The 16,063-nt window shown below is 38.2% G+C and overlaps 1 protein-coding gene across 1 annotated transcript in view; it reads left to right on the forward strand.

Annotated features, from left to right (window-relative positions):
* Positions 1-11,765: 11,765 nt before the first annotated feature.
* Positions 11,766-16,063, forward strand: part of GNAT3 (G protein subunit alpha transducin 3) — a 32,244-nt gene continuing 27,946 nt past the window's right edge. The window contains exon 1 of the mRNA XM_042872582.1: positions 11,766-11,833. The gene's annotated coding sequence lies outside the window, so the exon portion shown is untranslated. The remainder of the gene's footprint in view (positions 11,834-16,063) is intronic.

Below are 16,063 nucleotides of genomic sequence, written 5' to 3' on the forward strand. Positions count from 1 at the left end.
GCCCAATTATTCATCACTAATGATTATGTGCCTGGTGCTACCATTGAACTTAAAGGCACTGAGTGGATATTAGGTCTTTTGTTGTTTAAAGCTGAGCAGAAATATCATATGAAACAGTACATAAGTCACAAATCCATTGCTACATTGCAGTTCTCTTTGCTTACTCCATAGCATAAGACATGGAATTTCACTGAATTCTTGTTTAGACAGCTTCATGCTTACATTATCACTCTCCAGGTCTGCATAAATTATCATCAATTAATTAAATAACTGGAGAATGGAGGGAGGGAAAACAGGGAGTTATAGCATGAGTAAATTTTCATACAATAGAAGGAGGTTTCAGCCCACTACCTGTGTTTCATACCGCTGCCTGCACAACATTCTGTTTTTTTTATTAAAGGCTCAACAAAAGAAGGAAAACAGACAGAAATTAGCCAACCAATTTCCTTACCTTAATAACTGGCTTCAAGTCTCAGATACATCCTTAAAAATAAAACAACACAGGAATTTCTGAAGCAAATTTGCATTCGCAGATAATAAGACTTACCCAAATTCATTTGTTCCTATGTTGAAAAACACAGAATAATATTAAGATCCTCTAATTTGGTGCCATAGATAAATATGAGGAGCAATTAATAAGATTGAGCTGATTAAAGAGAATCATAATATTTTCTCTTTGGTGTGATGTTACCCTGAACACAGAAACGTTCCGATAAAATTTGTATTTTGTATCATAAAGTCCTTCAAATTATCAGAGCAGCTACTAAAGTTATCTTCCATCTCTCATTACTATCCTAACTTGAAAAGGTGATCTAAAAAAGATGGGGCTTCTACTGTTTTTACCAGACGGCTCTTCCTAGATAAAAAAGAAAAATATTCATCTACTTTGAGTGCCTGTGTCCTATCAATTACAATACTGGCTTACAGAGCCATCTTGCTTTATGATCACCTTCCTGTTCTGTGCTACTGGTAGAGGATTCTAAGCAAAATTTCATGCTCATGCCTCTATTCAGCATCTCTTTGGAGAGCTCAGCATCCCTGAGGAAGGTGACAATCTGTGCTATATCAGGAATCTCAATGCCTAAATTTAGTACTCTATTCTATTTTCCAGGCCTGGCAAGCCCTCCTGTGCACTAGGGTGGCTAATTCAGGTGGTCAGAGTCTAAATTTTGAATCTGGTTTAGATCAACAACTACATATTGAGGTAACAAGGCATTTCTCCATTGTTCTCAATGAATTACATACATAATTTTATGTTTCTTTTATACTTATTTTATTCAAACTGGACTCCCCTTTGAGTACTCTTGAAAGCAATTCATGATTGCATAATTTGAGGCTGTAGGAAAAATCATAAGCCTAAAAAACATTTTTTGAAATCTTTCTTATTTCCTTTAAAGTAGACGTCTATGTTTTGATCTGACACACACCATTAAGGCATGAGGTACAATATTTCAGGAAGGGAAGGGAAAGTAAGGAGTTTTGCTAGCAGCAAAAAAGAGGAACAAGAGGTAACTGACCAAGCTAAATATGGCACATATACTCACTGCATAATGGCACAGTGAGATCTACATGAATAAGGAGATCATAGAATCATAGAATCATAGAATCACAAGGTTGGAAATGACCTATAAGATCATCTAGTCCAACCGTCTCCTCATCACCATTGCCACCACAAGCACTAAACCATATCACGCAGCACGTCATCCAGATGCCTCTTGAACACTGCCAGGGACGGCGACTCCACCACCTCCGTGGGCAGCCATTCCAGTGCCTGACCACCCTCTGAGAGAAAAAGTTCTTCCTTATGTCCAACCTAAACCTCCTCTGATACAACTTGCGGCCATTACCCCTGCTCATCCTGCTCGTTGCCTGGGAGAAGAGGCCAAACCCCTTTTCACCACAACCTCCCTTCAGGAAGTTGTAGAGTGCAGTGAGGTCTCCCCTGAGCCTCCTCTTCTGCATACTGAACAATCCCAGCTCCCTCAGCCGCCCCTCATAAGACTTGTGCTCCAGACCCCTCACCAGTTTTGTTGCCCTTCTCTGGACACGCTCCAGGACCTCAACATCTTTCCTGTAGTGAGGAGCCCAAAACTGAACACAGCACTCGAGGTGCGGCCTCACCAGTGCTGAGTACAGGGGGATGATCACCTCCCTGCTCCTGCTGGCCACACTATTTCTAATGCAGGCCAGGATGCCGTTGGCCCTCTTGGCCACCTGGGCACACTGTTGGCTCATGTTCAGCCGAGCATCAACCAACACCCCCCAGGTCCTTCTCTTCTTCACACTCATCCAGCCACTCATCCCCAGGCCTGTAGTGCTGCATGGGGTTGTTGTGCCCAAAGTGCAGCACCCGGCACTTGGCCTTGTTGAACCTCATCCCATTCACCTCAGCCCAGCGGTCCAGCCTGTCTAAATTCCTCTGAAGGGCCGCCCTACCCTCAGGCAGATCAGCACCAGAGATCAATCATGTTCAAAGAGAAGATCTTCAGATTTGCTTTTAGTTACCCTATTCTATGGGTAAGTAATAGAAATGAAGCAGTACACAGGATATCAAAAGGATCCCATTCTAATTTAACTGTGTCTGGATTTAGCATGTTGTCACATTTCCTGGTAGAAATTCATCAAACTTGTTGAGGTTTCCATAACTTTCCTATCTACCATTGCAGTTACATTTTTCAGATGACCAAATAGAAACTTCCTTGTTATAATTTATGACCATCTTTTATTTTCTGACATAAACATCTGACCTCTCTTTATCTCATAGTGTATGTGTGGTATTGGTTCTGCACTCTCACACCTCATTTTCATTTTACTTGATTTTCTGAACTAAGAAATAAATCTGTTTGGGGCTTTTCTTTGTTTGTTTGTTCGTTTTTCTAACTGTGACCATTATTTCCATAAGTTTATTTTTTCCTAATGCTTTTTTTTTTTTTTTTTACTTTCCTAATGACTTTTTTCTTTTTTTAATTAAACACTGTTACCCCTCTGTATCACTGAATGCTATGTATAATCTTTCAAAACAATTACAGATAACAATTTTCATGGTCACACTTCAGATTGTATGTACTACCTTAGACAAAAACATAAGAATAATTTCAAAATACTGGATAAACACAATAAATGTATTTATTGTAAAAACAGAGATCTAGTGCATTTCTATATGATTGTTGTATTCACTTAGTGTTTACTTATGAAGCAGTAAGATGAATTATAGAATTTTCTTGGCTAGAATGTCCCTTGCATTTTCAATCAGAAAATGTGTAACAGAGAAAGAAGGCTATTTCTCCACTTTTGCATCCATTAGGAGCTTCTGTACCTGGCTGTAACTGGTTTCTCTAAGGAGACCATGGGAGACCAAGTGCTGTCTCACATAAATGCTCCTCTTGTATTTCAGCAGTGTAATGCCATCTCCATGAAGAATTCTCTGTGACCATGTTGACTTGGATATTACAGTTCTCGTCAGGTATGTCAGTTATGAAAAATCTTCAGTTTAAGACAGGCATAATATTTAGAAGAAATCTGTATGTCCACTTCTGTCCTCTTAGTACATACAGAAAACTGAGTATATATAGAGAATGTTCCCATCAGTAGAATTTTGCCTGTATTTTTTTTCATGTAATTTTCATACACACCCACAATGATTCAGAACTTGGCCTGTAGTAAAACAGATGTTTTTCTGTAGTATACTGTCTGTGCAGTCAAACACACAATAGCTAATGTTGTTTGCCTATGAAGTTTATATATAGTACCTTAGCTGTTAGAGAAAACAGTTCAGATTTGTTTTTGTTGTTTGGTTTGTTTGTAAGTTTGAATTTATTTATTGTATTTTATTTTGAAATCTATAACTTATGAAAAATATTTGAACCCTCAGCCCACCGTCCAGTGAAGCAGGATTAATTCAGAGAAAGATTTCACTCATAGCTGTTAACTAGATAAAACCTCTGACAAATATCCTTTCAAAAGTTAGACCTAGATGGATGGTTAAACTACCCAATTAATCTTCTAAAGTGAAATTAAATGTGTTATCTTATCTATGTAGACTAGAAAAAGACACACACAAAAGAGCACCTGTCAACAAAAATGCACGTAGTTATTGCCACAGCGGTTGTCCCTGCCTTCCATTATTATTCTTCACTATTTCTTCATTTTATGATCATAGATTAAATGCAGAATTTTTAAAATGAAATATGTTTATTTATTTATTATTATTATCCATCTTATCACTCCCATTGTGGTTTATTGAGAATTATTACTAGTTTTGGACATTTACCATATTTTTGGTCAGCTTTTGAAACTTTGTTGGACCTTCCATGAGATCAATGTGTACTTTTTGACCAGCAGGCCAAGAAGACCTTGAAGTTTATCAGGATCTCTTTGATTGCTACTGATGTCTCTGACAGCCTGAGTGATTGCCAGTAATCACTACAACCAACCACTAGTAATGAGTTGAAAGTATTCATGCACTGGAGTCTAAAGAAGCTCCTAACATCAAATTTTTTACACAGTGTTTTCCTAAAATGAGAAAATGACCTTTTGAGCACTTGGAGTCTCTCTGGACAATGATGACATTGTTATTTGTTCAATTACTCTGAGAAAATCAGTTCATCCTTAGCTTATGTAGTAAAGAAATCTTTAACTTGCATGAGAGAAGGACACCATCAAAATTCTCCCTGGAGAAATGCTGAATTTAGAGCAGTGGAAAAAAAACTGGAAGTTTCTGATGATATGATGATATGCACTTCTGATGAGAACCATGTTCAGAATAACCTTTGTGAGAAAGACAGTCAGAGCACTGAAGGGGGAGATAAAGAATATTTTAACATTCTTGCTGATAATTTTCAGCAGTAAAATATGAGGTATGTATACTACTGCATATATGAGCAGAAACTGAAATCTGGAAGTGCCTATTATTTTTTATTGTCTGTGAAAGGATAGATGATTCATTCAGATGTAGACTGATACCAGGTAGACATCTGAAACTTCCGAATGGGGGGGAGACACATGCAATGGAAATAAAAAGCTTCTCTTTCCTAAGAAGGAGACATTGTGCTTAATCAACATGAACGTAGATCCCTTTGATCAAGCACTGTTTATAGTAAAGCATGAAGTATGTTTAACATTTAATCAAAACAGCATCCTGGCCATTCTTGGCCATTAAGATTATATGATTATTCAAGGACAGTTGTTCCCTTTGGAAGGGATAGAGGGAAGTTGGCAAGAGGGGACCTGTCCAGCTTTGGTGACATGTGACCATCTGTGGGTAAGGAATAAAAGGTGCACTCCCCAGATGACAACCAAGAGTCAAGCAAGACCCCTGTACAACTCCACACAACCACAGACAGCTGGGGAAAGTAACCAAAGGGGGATGGAGTATCCATTTTGTATATGTAAGTGGTAGATGTTGCTTCTGTATTAGACAGGCAGAGTACATGTGAATTTAATGTATGAATACAGTGAAGAAGCTTGCACTATTATATTTGATTGTTGGAAACTTTCACCAGCACCCAGGACTAAATAATAGAATCATAGAAACACTCAGGTTGGGAAAGACCTTAAAGATCATAGAGTCCAACCTCAACCTAACCATATTACCTTTACTCTAACAACCCTCTGCTGAATCATGTCCCTAAGCACCACATCCAAATGGTTTTTAAACACATCCAGGGATGGTGACTCAACCACCTCCCTGGGGAGCCTATTCCAGTTTAACAACCCTTTCTGTAAAGAAGTGTTTCCTTACCCTGGCACAACTTGACAGCAAATTCTCCGAGCCCTTCAGAAGCCTTGTTGCCCTTCTTTGGACCTGCTCCAGCACTTCAATGTCCTTTCTGTACTGAGGTGCCCAAAACTGAACACAGTACTTGAGGTGAGGTCTCACCAATGCCGAGTACAGGGGCAGGATGACTTCCCTAGTCCTGCTTCATTCCTTCATTCCTGATACAAGCCAGGATGCTACTGGCCTTCTTGGCCACGTGGGCACACTGCTGGCTCATATTCAGCCAATTGTCCATCAGTACACCAAGGTCCCTTTCCATCAGGCAGCTTTCCAGACACTCTTCCCCAAGCCTGTAGGGTTGCCTGGGGCTGTTGTGACCAAAATGCAGGACCAACACTTGGCCCTATTGAAACTCATGCAGTTTGCCTTGGCTAACGATCCAGACTACCCAGGTCCCTCTGTAGCTCCTTTCTCCTCTCAGGCAAATCAGTGCCTCCTGATAATGTGGGAACTGGCTCATTGTCCGGCAGGTAGAGAAAAAACAAAAAATATTTTAGAATATTTTAACAGCAGTGGTTGCAAGTGGTTTTATTTAGCATTCATTATTCTGATGAATTATTAATAAAAAACACATAACATTGAAGTAACGTAACACATGAAGTAACAATACACATTGAAGTAACATAAATTATTATTGAATACCTCTACTCAAATGTGCACATTTCAAAATTGTACAAATGGGTTGTTTAGAATTGCATCTTGGTCTAACAAATGGTGATAAAGCGAGAATCTTCAGACTTTTCTTTCATAGTGTCACATAAATAGAAATGCCCTTGGAGAATGTGATGACTATTCCCAAAGCTCTCACGGAAGAGAAACATCCTCTTCTGTCTCTGGGTATGTCTCTTGAGAATCTTTAAAAAGTTCCATTTCTTCCTCCTGCTTTTGCTGTTCTCACACAACTAATTACATTTTAACTTTGGCCACTGTGACTTCTCTAATACACAAAAAGAAAAAAGAAAAAAAAAAAAAAGATGAAAAGGATAGTGCTGCCTACACCTTAGGCCTCTGTTCACAATGATGCAGCATCAGATTGTTATTTGGTGCCCTCCTAGAAACTCTCTTCAGCATAAGCTCTTGGAAGTAAGAAAACATTTTCACCGTTTTTCCTTACAATACAGGGTCATATGTTCTAGAAAGATGCTAAGTGCTTGAGCAATTTGAGCAAAAGAAAAGCTGGGTGTACATACAGATACAACCAAAGACCAGAAAAAAATAAGTGATTTCAGCAAAGTAGCTGGGAATAAAGAATGATCAGCAAGCTCATGATCACTTGTTCATATCTGAAGGCACCACTTACTTTTTCAGGTATTAGCTTCTAGTATACCCTACAAATTATGGCAATGTATTGTATGAAATCAGTAGGCAAATCGTGTGAGAGAGAAATTGACTGGAGTATCCGTACCCTGTCATCCCTGCAAGAGAGGCACTGGGAGGACATTCTGCAAGTAGTGGTGGATCCTCTATTCTCTTGTCATCAGGCAGAAGGAGGGGACCTAAGAGATGAAGAGTGGAAATAGATCCCTGCTTGGGGCAGCAACTGAATCCCCTCACAGCCTATCTCATCTTTCCCATGTGCCCTGGGAAAATAGGTGTGAAGCTCTGGGACCTGAAGGGCAAGTAATTGAGGATGCTGAAGAAAGTCCATGCAGATGATCCATGGTGAAGCCATGCTGGCTGTCTTGGATTACTTCCATGTCTTGCATATGCCTTAACACAGATTTCAGGAGAATCTGTTCCATGATCTTCTCAGGCACTGAGGTGAAGCTCACCAGTCTATAGTTCCTCAGGTCTTCCTTTCTATCCTTCTTAAAAATGAGAGTGATGTTTCCCTCTTTCCAGTCACTGTAGACTTTGCCTGACATCCATGACTTTTCAAATACAATGGACAGTGCTTGGCAACCACATCAGGTAGTCTCCAGTTGGGAGGATAGAGGAACTGGCAATTTACTCAAGATGTTCATATAGCTGGGTACACTTACAGTCATGACACCTGCCTCTTCCTTCAGGCCCTAGAGGGGCTTCCAGATTGTGGAGTTACCTGCACACACATTGTGCTTCAAAACAAATAGGATTCAGCAGCCATCTGAAGAGAAATGCATTCTTGAAAGTTATTATTGACTAATTTGCTCTAAAATTTGATCATATTAATGAAGTCACAAGCCAAATAATAAACAAACATTTTATTTTCTGAATGTACTACTATGCTACAAGTAGTACTAATTCTAGGGATTTCAGCACACAGGGAGAGTCAAAAGTAGCTATAGGAAAGATTAAAAAATCCAGGGAGATGAAGCATCTTGGTAGCCAGCATCCTGACATAAAGGAGAAAACGATTCAATAATATTATGTTAGAATCATATAACATGTACTGGAAAGTACAAGTACTGATCCAAAATTTGGATCTATCTCCACTGTATGTGGTTGTTCCCATTGGAAACAAGACTCTTATCTCTGGTGTTCGAGTTTTGTGCATGTTGTGGACAAAGAAACCATCTCAGCCTCACTCTAACTTAGGAACGCAGGAAATCTAACTCACACTCTGCCTGAGGAAGCATAGGAAGGTGTAATGAAGAACAAGGCTTTGAGAACTAAAATCTGGAAAGGCTAACAATGAGCTAGCTTGCAAACCTCTTGCCCAACTTAAGAACATATGTCTTATACTAACAGTAAATGAAAACTGTATTAATAAAGCGTCAAAGCTTTCAAGCCAAACTGGCTCTGAGAAAACTTTCCTTACTTGTCCCAGTTTTCATTGCCAAGTCCAAAAATTTTTCAGGGAAAGTCATGAACACACCAAATTCTTCACTAGAACACTTCTAAAGGTCTCATTCTAGTATAGTTGCCAGGCATTCTTGAATATACAAATACAATACAGGCTGCTGCCTATAAATTCAACCAATAACTGAGTGTAGGGGACAAACACTGAGTAAGACTTATTTCTTTCTGTCACATACAACAAGATGATTCAACAGAGCTGATCAACTGAAAGGGCAAATGGCATTGCTAAGCACTTGTAGGGAGTGGTTTGACTGCAAACTGAAAATCTGAACATAATATAGGGCTGAATATTTACGAGGAATCAGATTCCAACTGCTGGAATCCAGCCCTGCCGTGTCTGCAAGTCAGAGGGACTTAAAAAGTGAGCAGGCACAAATGAAATTTAAGACCCAAGCAGAGCACTACACCGTAGCATGAAGCATGGCTGCTCGGCTGTCAGAACTGTGACAACATGACCCTCCTCTTCCCTGGAAATGGAATCACAGAAGGCAGCATGTGGCATCCATCCAACCCAGAGATGACTTTCCATAAAGGTGACTCTGAAGCAGCAGAGAACATGCGGATTAGTAAATAGCCTGACAAATTTGTGTGAAGCATCGGTAACACAGCTTACCGGCTGCACAACATTAAAATAAATAAGGGACGGGCGTTATAAAGACCTCTGGAGGGAATTTTACTCAGCATAACATGGAAGTACTTCCACAACAAATTTAAAAATAAATATGAAACCATAAAATTAATTGCAAAAGCAAACAGAACAAGTGGAACATGGGACACTGTAACATGGGATAACTCAAGTTATACCACAGAATACAGTAAACAGCTACAGCATGTTCAGAACCTGTGATGAGAAAAATGTGCAAATAGGAAAACACAGTCACTGTCCAAAGGACCTGCAGATTCTGTTCTGCAGTTCAGTACAAATAGACTTAGGTAAAGTAAACTTTGAGACATTAACCAGTAAACTTTGAGACATTATAAATGCTGGGAAGACAAGAAATTTAGGGAGACATTTGCACAGAGCATCTGTAGATGCCAAGAGAACAAGTCCTCAGATAGTCTTCTATATATAATAATTTCACTTAAAGTAACAACTCTCAGAATAAAACTGGAAGGATAATATTTCGTGTAGTTCTGAGTAACAAAAATTTCACTCTTGAAGGCATAAACTAATGTGTTACCTAATGGAGGCATTCCCCACCTGAATATGCTATGCTCTAATTAAAAGTTATATTTGCACTTCCTTTTACTCATTTGATGTTGGATGCCATCGAGGATGGAGATCCACTCCCAACTGTGTTTTGTTATGGAACTATTATGGTATCTTATTAGACACTATTGGCATTCAGAGAATGTGTGGCTAGTCTTGAAGGCTCTTTCATTTCCTCTACACCTACGTCCTGACCTCATTTTTATGAGACCTGAGGGATTTTTTTCTCATCAACCTATTGCATGTAGGTGGAGTTTTCAACATATGTGTGCTTAGGATCTCCTTTCCCAAATATCCAGGGAGAGGCTGAGCTGTGCTCGTTATATTCAGAAGAGTAGTAAAAACACTTTGTTTTTGTTTTTCCTTTCCTCTCTAGGAACAGAACATTTCTGGGGTGGAGGCCCAGCTCAGGAAGAAATGCAGAGCCCTTAAGTAATTCTTTAAGGGGAGTGGGAGCTGAGAAGAATGAGATAATTTCCATTTTCCCTTGAATTCTTCCCAGGACAATACATATTTTTCTAGGGGAAGTGTCATCTCAAGTTGCATTAATTAGAACACTGCTTTATAAGCAGCATAAAAGAATACAAAAAACAATTTTTACAGTTCCCAAAAGAGAGAAAAAACTCCAGTACTTCCTCTATGTGCGACGTGTGTCAGGATGAGGCACATCATGCTGTTATTAAACATTATGTCAGGATATTATTCTAACTTTGTGCCTCTTGACTGAATACATTTGAAAGTTAAACCAGTCTGATCACAGAAGAAAATGAGAATTAAGGGCTAAAATAGTTGCAACCTACAAAGATAATGATTGACAGCTTATGTTGTCTGGAGAGGTAACATTTCTTAGAGAAGTTACACTGAGCAGAGCTTTTGCAGAATAACTTCAGTATTATAGGCTGACTTTCCCAGGAAATCTCCCTCTCTTCCCTTACCACAATTTGTTGCCATGCTCCATTCTTTGAATTCACTAGGTCTAAACACAGGGTTACGATGCAATGTGTTCATAGAAAAAATATTCCTCTGTGACAACATCCTTTTTAAAAGCCTACCAACATAACAATCTGATTTATTTAATATCATGGTCATGGCCAGGATTCTGAAGGAAGAAACAAATATCATTCAGAAGTCAAATTTCATAATGCCATGCCCAATGCATTCCGGGATACAGTTGGCCTTCCTGGCTGCCTGGACAAACTGTTGACCCATGTTCAACTTATTGTCAGCCAAGATGCCCAAATCTCTTTCAGTAGTGCTGCTTTTCAGCATCTCATCACCCAGTCTGTAAGTGTAGTCAGGGTTGCCCCTTCCCAGGTGCATAATCTGTCACTTACTCTTGTAAGGAAGAATACCAGGAGGCAGGAAAAAAGGCATTTTTGCCTTTTTCATATTTTTTCCTTCATGCTAGTTTGACAACAAAAGGAAAGGTTAAAATGTTAGTTATTAAAGGAGTTCTACATTTCAAATTAAAATTGTGTTTGTTCTTACTCTTGCTTCATTCCAAGGCAGTGGGGGGGCAGATCGTATAATATGGCTCTGCTGGGAATTGGAAATGTTCAGAGTGGGATGTTGACAAAAGATCTCTCCATTGTTTCAAGATTTTTTTAATGTTCTGTGTTGACTGTTCATCCTGTACTAGAAGCTAAATCACAGACATGACGTGGTCTGTTAGGGAACTGACTTCAGAGAAACTGAGCACTTTGGGCTTCATAATGACTTTTCACTGGTGAGCCAAATCTATATAGTAAGTTTTTGGAATGACTGGTTCTTTACTTGAACACAGTAGTTTAGCCACATGCTAAATCTGGCAACAAATTTGGTAACAAATTTGGCGCAGATTCACTAAGTACAGACCACACATTCAGCAAAAGTATTTGTAAACACACGAGAATTATGTGAGTCTTATCCGGACTGATATTGAGCAGGCTGGCCCCCTCTCAGAACACACAGTGTCAAATATTCCATTGCATCAGCACATGTGGCAAATATAGAACTGAGGATAATGAGTGTACTGAAGCCAGCACAGTTCATGTATCCCATAGTGACTCTGAGATCTTCACATAAAGGTAAACAAATTATTGGGTATGTCAATATTTTGGAAAAAGAAATCTGTCAGGATTAAAAATTGGACAGCTCACTGTAATTTTTTTAATATGATGTTATTAACATGATTAATGTTGTTTCTTTTCTTCTTCTACTTCTCTTTTTTTTTTTTTTTTTTTTTTTTTTTTTTTGCCTTTGTAAGCAATAAGTATGGACAACTACATCATTATTTTTTCCTACTGCTACAGAACTAAGGGACAAGTTTCCCTTTTCTGTCCTGCTATTTGGCATTATTTCCTTAGAAAGGGGATGACAAATTAGGAAAACAAAATTCTTAGATTTCACTTACTTATTTATACCCAGAAACAAGGAAGGAGAAAAATGAACTTAAAAAAAAAAATCCAAATTTTCAATTTTTTAATATCTTAATGGGAAAAAGGCAACATTTACAGATGGAATTTAACTATAGATATATTCATTGCATTTAAATGTTTTACACAGAAAAAAAATTTTCTTCCCTATGAGAAACTTAGAAGTATTAAGTTTTTGCTTTTGCTTTGCTTGTTTGTTTGTTTGATTTTGGGTTGTTTTTTGTTTGTTTGTTTGTTTTCCAGTTGGAAAGGCCCAAGAGCCTGCAGTTTAAGAATAATATTGTTCAGAGTGAGACAAAGATCTGTCAATCATCATTTCCCCACATATCTACAGTAAACATAAATATTAAATCTGCAAACAGTAGGATTCCACTAAGAAAATGAGGATCCAATAGAGCCAGGATCTTCTGAGAAATGGAAAAGAAGTAACGCTCACTTGTTCCAGCAAAGACGATTCTAACCAGAGGGATTGAAAAAAATTTTCACATTAGAATAAGCTACCCAGAGAGGCTGTGAAATTTTCATCTTTGGATATTTTATAACTTAACAGTTCAAGACCCTGAGATGTTTTAAATTTGATATTAGTTCTGCTGTGAACTTAGTGTTGAACTAGAGACTTCTAGATCTCCCTTCCAACCTCAGTTTTTGCCTTAAATTGTGATGGGCTCTATGGCATCAAAACATGCTAGAATGCCTCTTTCTTGTGGAATCTCTATTTTTTTTATATATAAAATCATCTAAATTAAAACAAAACAAAATAAAAAATTTACTTGTGTGTCTGAAGTAAGGAGGATTAAGAAAAGGTAAGCCATCTTTGCTAGTGAGTGCTATCTTTCATGTATAACCTGACTTTTGTGACCGGATATTCTGTTCTGACTCCTCTAGCATGGGTATCTGAATTGTAAACAAAGTTACATCCCATAACATTTCAACCTCCTCTGTTCATAAATTCAGCAGATCCCCCTTTAACACTGTGCGTATCCACAAACGTAACTGCTGTTCATCAAGAACAGAGCAGGAGACTGACCCGGGAACTTTCACAGAATCATAAAATCATAAGGTTGGAAAAGACTTCTAAATCATCCAGTCCAACTGTCTGCCTATCACCAATATTTCCTAATAAACCACGTTCCTCTGTACAACATCTAAATGTTTCTTGAATACCTTCAGGGACAGTGATTCCACCACCTCCCTAGGCAGTCCATTCCAGCACCTGACCACTCTCTTGAAGAGTAAGTATTTCCTGACATCCAACCTGAACCTTCCTTAGTGCAGCTTGAAATAATTCCCTCTCGAACTACAGCAAGTTAAATGGGAAAAGAGGCCAACCCCCACTACACTACAAACTGCCTTCAGGTAGTTGCAGAGAGAGATGAGAACACCCCTGAGCCTCCTCTTCTCCACACTACATAATCTTAGTTCCCTCAGCCGTTCCTCATAAGACCCCTCCACACTCCTTACCAGCTTTGTTGCCCTTCTTTGGACACAATCCAGGGCCTCAATGTCTTTCTTGTAGAGAGAGGCCCAAAACTGAACACAGTTCTCAAGGTGCAGCCTCACCAGCACTGAGTAGAGAGGGATGATCACTTCCCTGTTCCTGCTGGCAACACTATTTCTTGTAGAAGCCAGAATGCCACTGGCCTACTTTACTTTACTCCAGACATGAATTTCAAAGTATTCCCTATTGAGAGGAAGACCAAAGAGGATTTTCTGATGAAATTGCCTTATTTCACAGACATAAGACATATACAAAGACTAGCAGCATGGCAAATATTTAAACATTCGTCTTTCCATTAGATTTTATGTCCAAGTTTTTAAAAGTTGTGTGCCCAAAGGAGTGTTTCTGGATTCCTAGTAGAAAATTGTGGAAATCTGACTACCCTTGAGTCAACTCAACTGAATACATCACATTATCTGCACTGACAGAATTGAAGGCAGCAGTAGTATAGGAAAATCAGAGAACCTGCTGCCAGAGATTCTGAAAGGTTGGATTCCATCATAGACTGAATGGTAAATAACAGAAGTAATTCTGTCTGCTAATGCCATTTCTATAAGCATTTACAGGAGTGTGAAACCATCAGTTAGACGATACATTTTCTTCTTTTATGCCAAATATTTCAGTGACATGATTGGTTTTGAGATTGATATATTTTCCCCTTGTCTTGAAGATGATTCTTAAGAAGACCTAGGTATCTATTTGGACAGCTTTTTGTGGTCTTCATATCACACTCAAGCTTCAGCTGTTTCAGTTTTATGACTGAATCACAGTATCTTGGAAGACAATTTGAGTGGCAAAGGGAGATAACTTAAGAAGAACTCAACATCTAATCTACTACTCAAAGGTTCTCCACCTGTTACTTGTTACTGCTAGGCTGGGTTGCCAGTTCGAAGTTAATCCCACTACTTTCTTCCAGGTCTATCTAACACTGCTGTTCTTGTGAGTTTGAGAGATGAAAATCTCGCATAAGCATTAATACCCTGAGATGTCCTGTATATCATCACATATCACAGTCAAGTGATATGGGTATGTCTACATCATACATTGCAGGTAACAAGCCAAACTAAACATACCATAGCAAAACACAGCCCTATGTGGAGATAGTACCTCAGATCCACAAACATTTAAGTTCCACGACCGTGGCCAAGTGCCAAAAGTAATAAAACTTAATTCTTAACAGGTTTTAAAAGCTCTGCCTTTGTACAAAGTTAACGTAGCTTGCAATGGATCTAAGCTAATAGCAGAGTTGACTGTAAGAAGTGTCCACACTTGCTTTGATGTGTCTGTAATATCTGTCATTCAGCAAAGTATCTGCACGCAAGTAGTTAGAAAAGTCCAGATGGATTTGCCAACATTCTGGGTGTAAAGGATTTTCTTTCTCCGCTAACAAGGACAACGTGTAACAAAGTAATCAAACAACAGAAAAAGATGAAGAGCTTCCTTTGATTGTTACAGGTATTGTACTGAAGATTTTTCAGGCTTCCTTTATTTAGGTGCATAATGAAGGAAATGTATTGAAAGTTTCTATATTTAGAGAATTCCATTCTTACTAAAACTTCCTCTTTTTTTTCTTTGTCAATGTCATTCTTCCAAATGTTATCAGGGAAAAGGGAAAACATTAGTTATAATGAAATATGGAAAAGATGAACAGATGTCAGTTCATGAATGCAAAGAAATAAAAAGAAACAAACAACCAAAAAACCTTTCAGGTGTTCTATAAGCTATTACTATAAGCTATTACTCTTTCTTTTACTAAGAAGATTACAGAGGTGTTTTTTTTTTTTTTTTTTTTTTTGGTGTTTTTTTTTTTCCCCTTAAAGAAACTGAAAATTAAAAAAAAAAAAAAAAAAAAAAAAAAATCAGTTAATTGAAAGAGTTTACAATGAGTTCAATCCACATTTACAAAACAAATATCCCAAACCAGCATACCTTCAGTTTAAATTGCAAAATCAAAATTAGAAAATGCAGTCTAGAATTCCAAATCCATAACTTTGGAAATTATTACCTGTAACAGCCTTTCAGAAAGTCTCATAATTTATCACAGTAGCTACTAAATGCCTGTCGTGTGCATTCTATATATCAGCACCATCTAGAGTGCATCACTAGAAACAACTCCAGTAATATTAACTTAATATTCTATACAAAATCTGGCTGTATTTCAGAGGAACTTTTTCCAGATGTACTCTTTTTCAGTAAGTTCAGTTTCAACCATACTTGAATTATACAACAGAAGAGAGACACAGAGACAATATTTTTATTATTGCAACTAGAAGTGATGGAAAAAAAGTTACTGTGGTACATTTTAGATTCATCTGAGTCCTATAAGCCAATGCCTATTGTTTCCGCTTGATCATTAGCTGAAAATTCATCAATTAGAATATAGG

The sequence above is a fragment of the Lagopus leucura genome, unplaced genomic scaffold, assembly GCF_019238085.1.
Source record: "Lagopus leucura isolate 7727_CA_CO unplaced genomic scaffold, USGS_WTPT01 Super-Scaffold_100008, whole genome shotgun sequence".
Classification (NCBI taxonomy): Eukaryota; Metazoa; Chordata; class Aves; order Galliformes; family Phasianidae; genus Lagopus; species Lagopus leucura.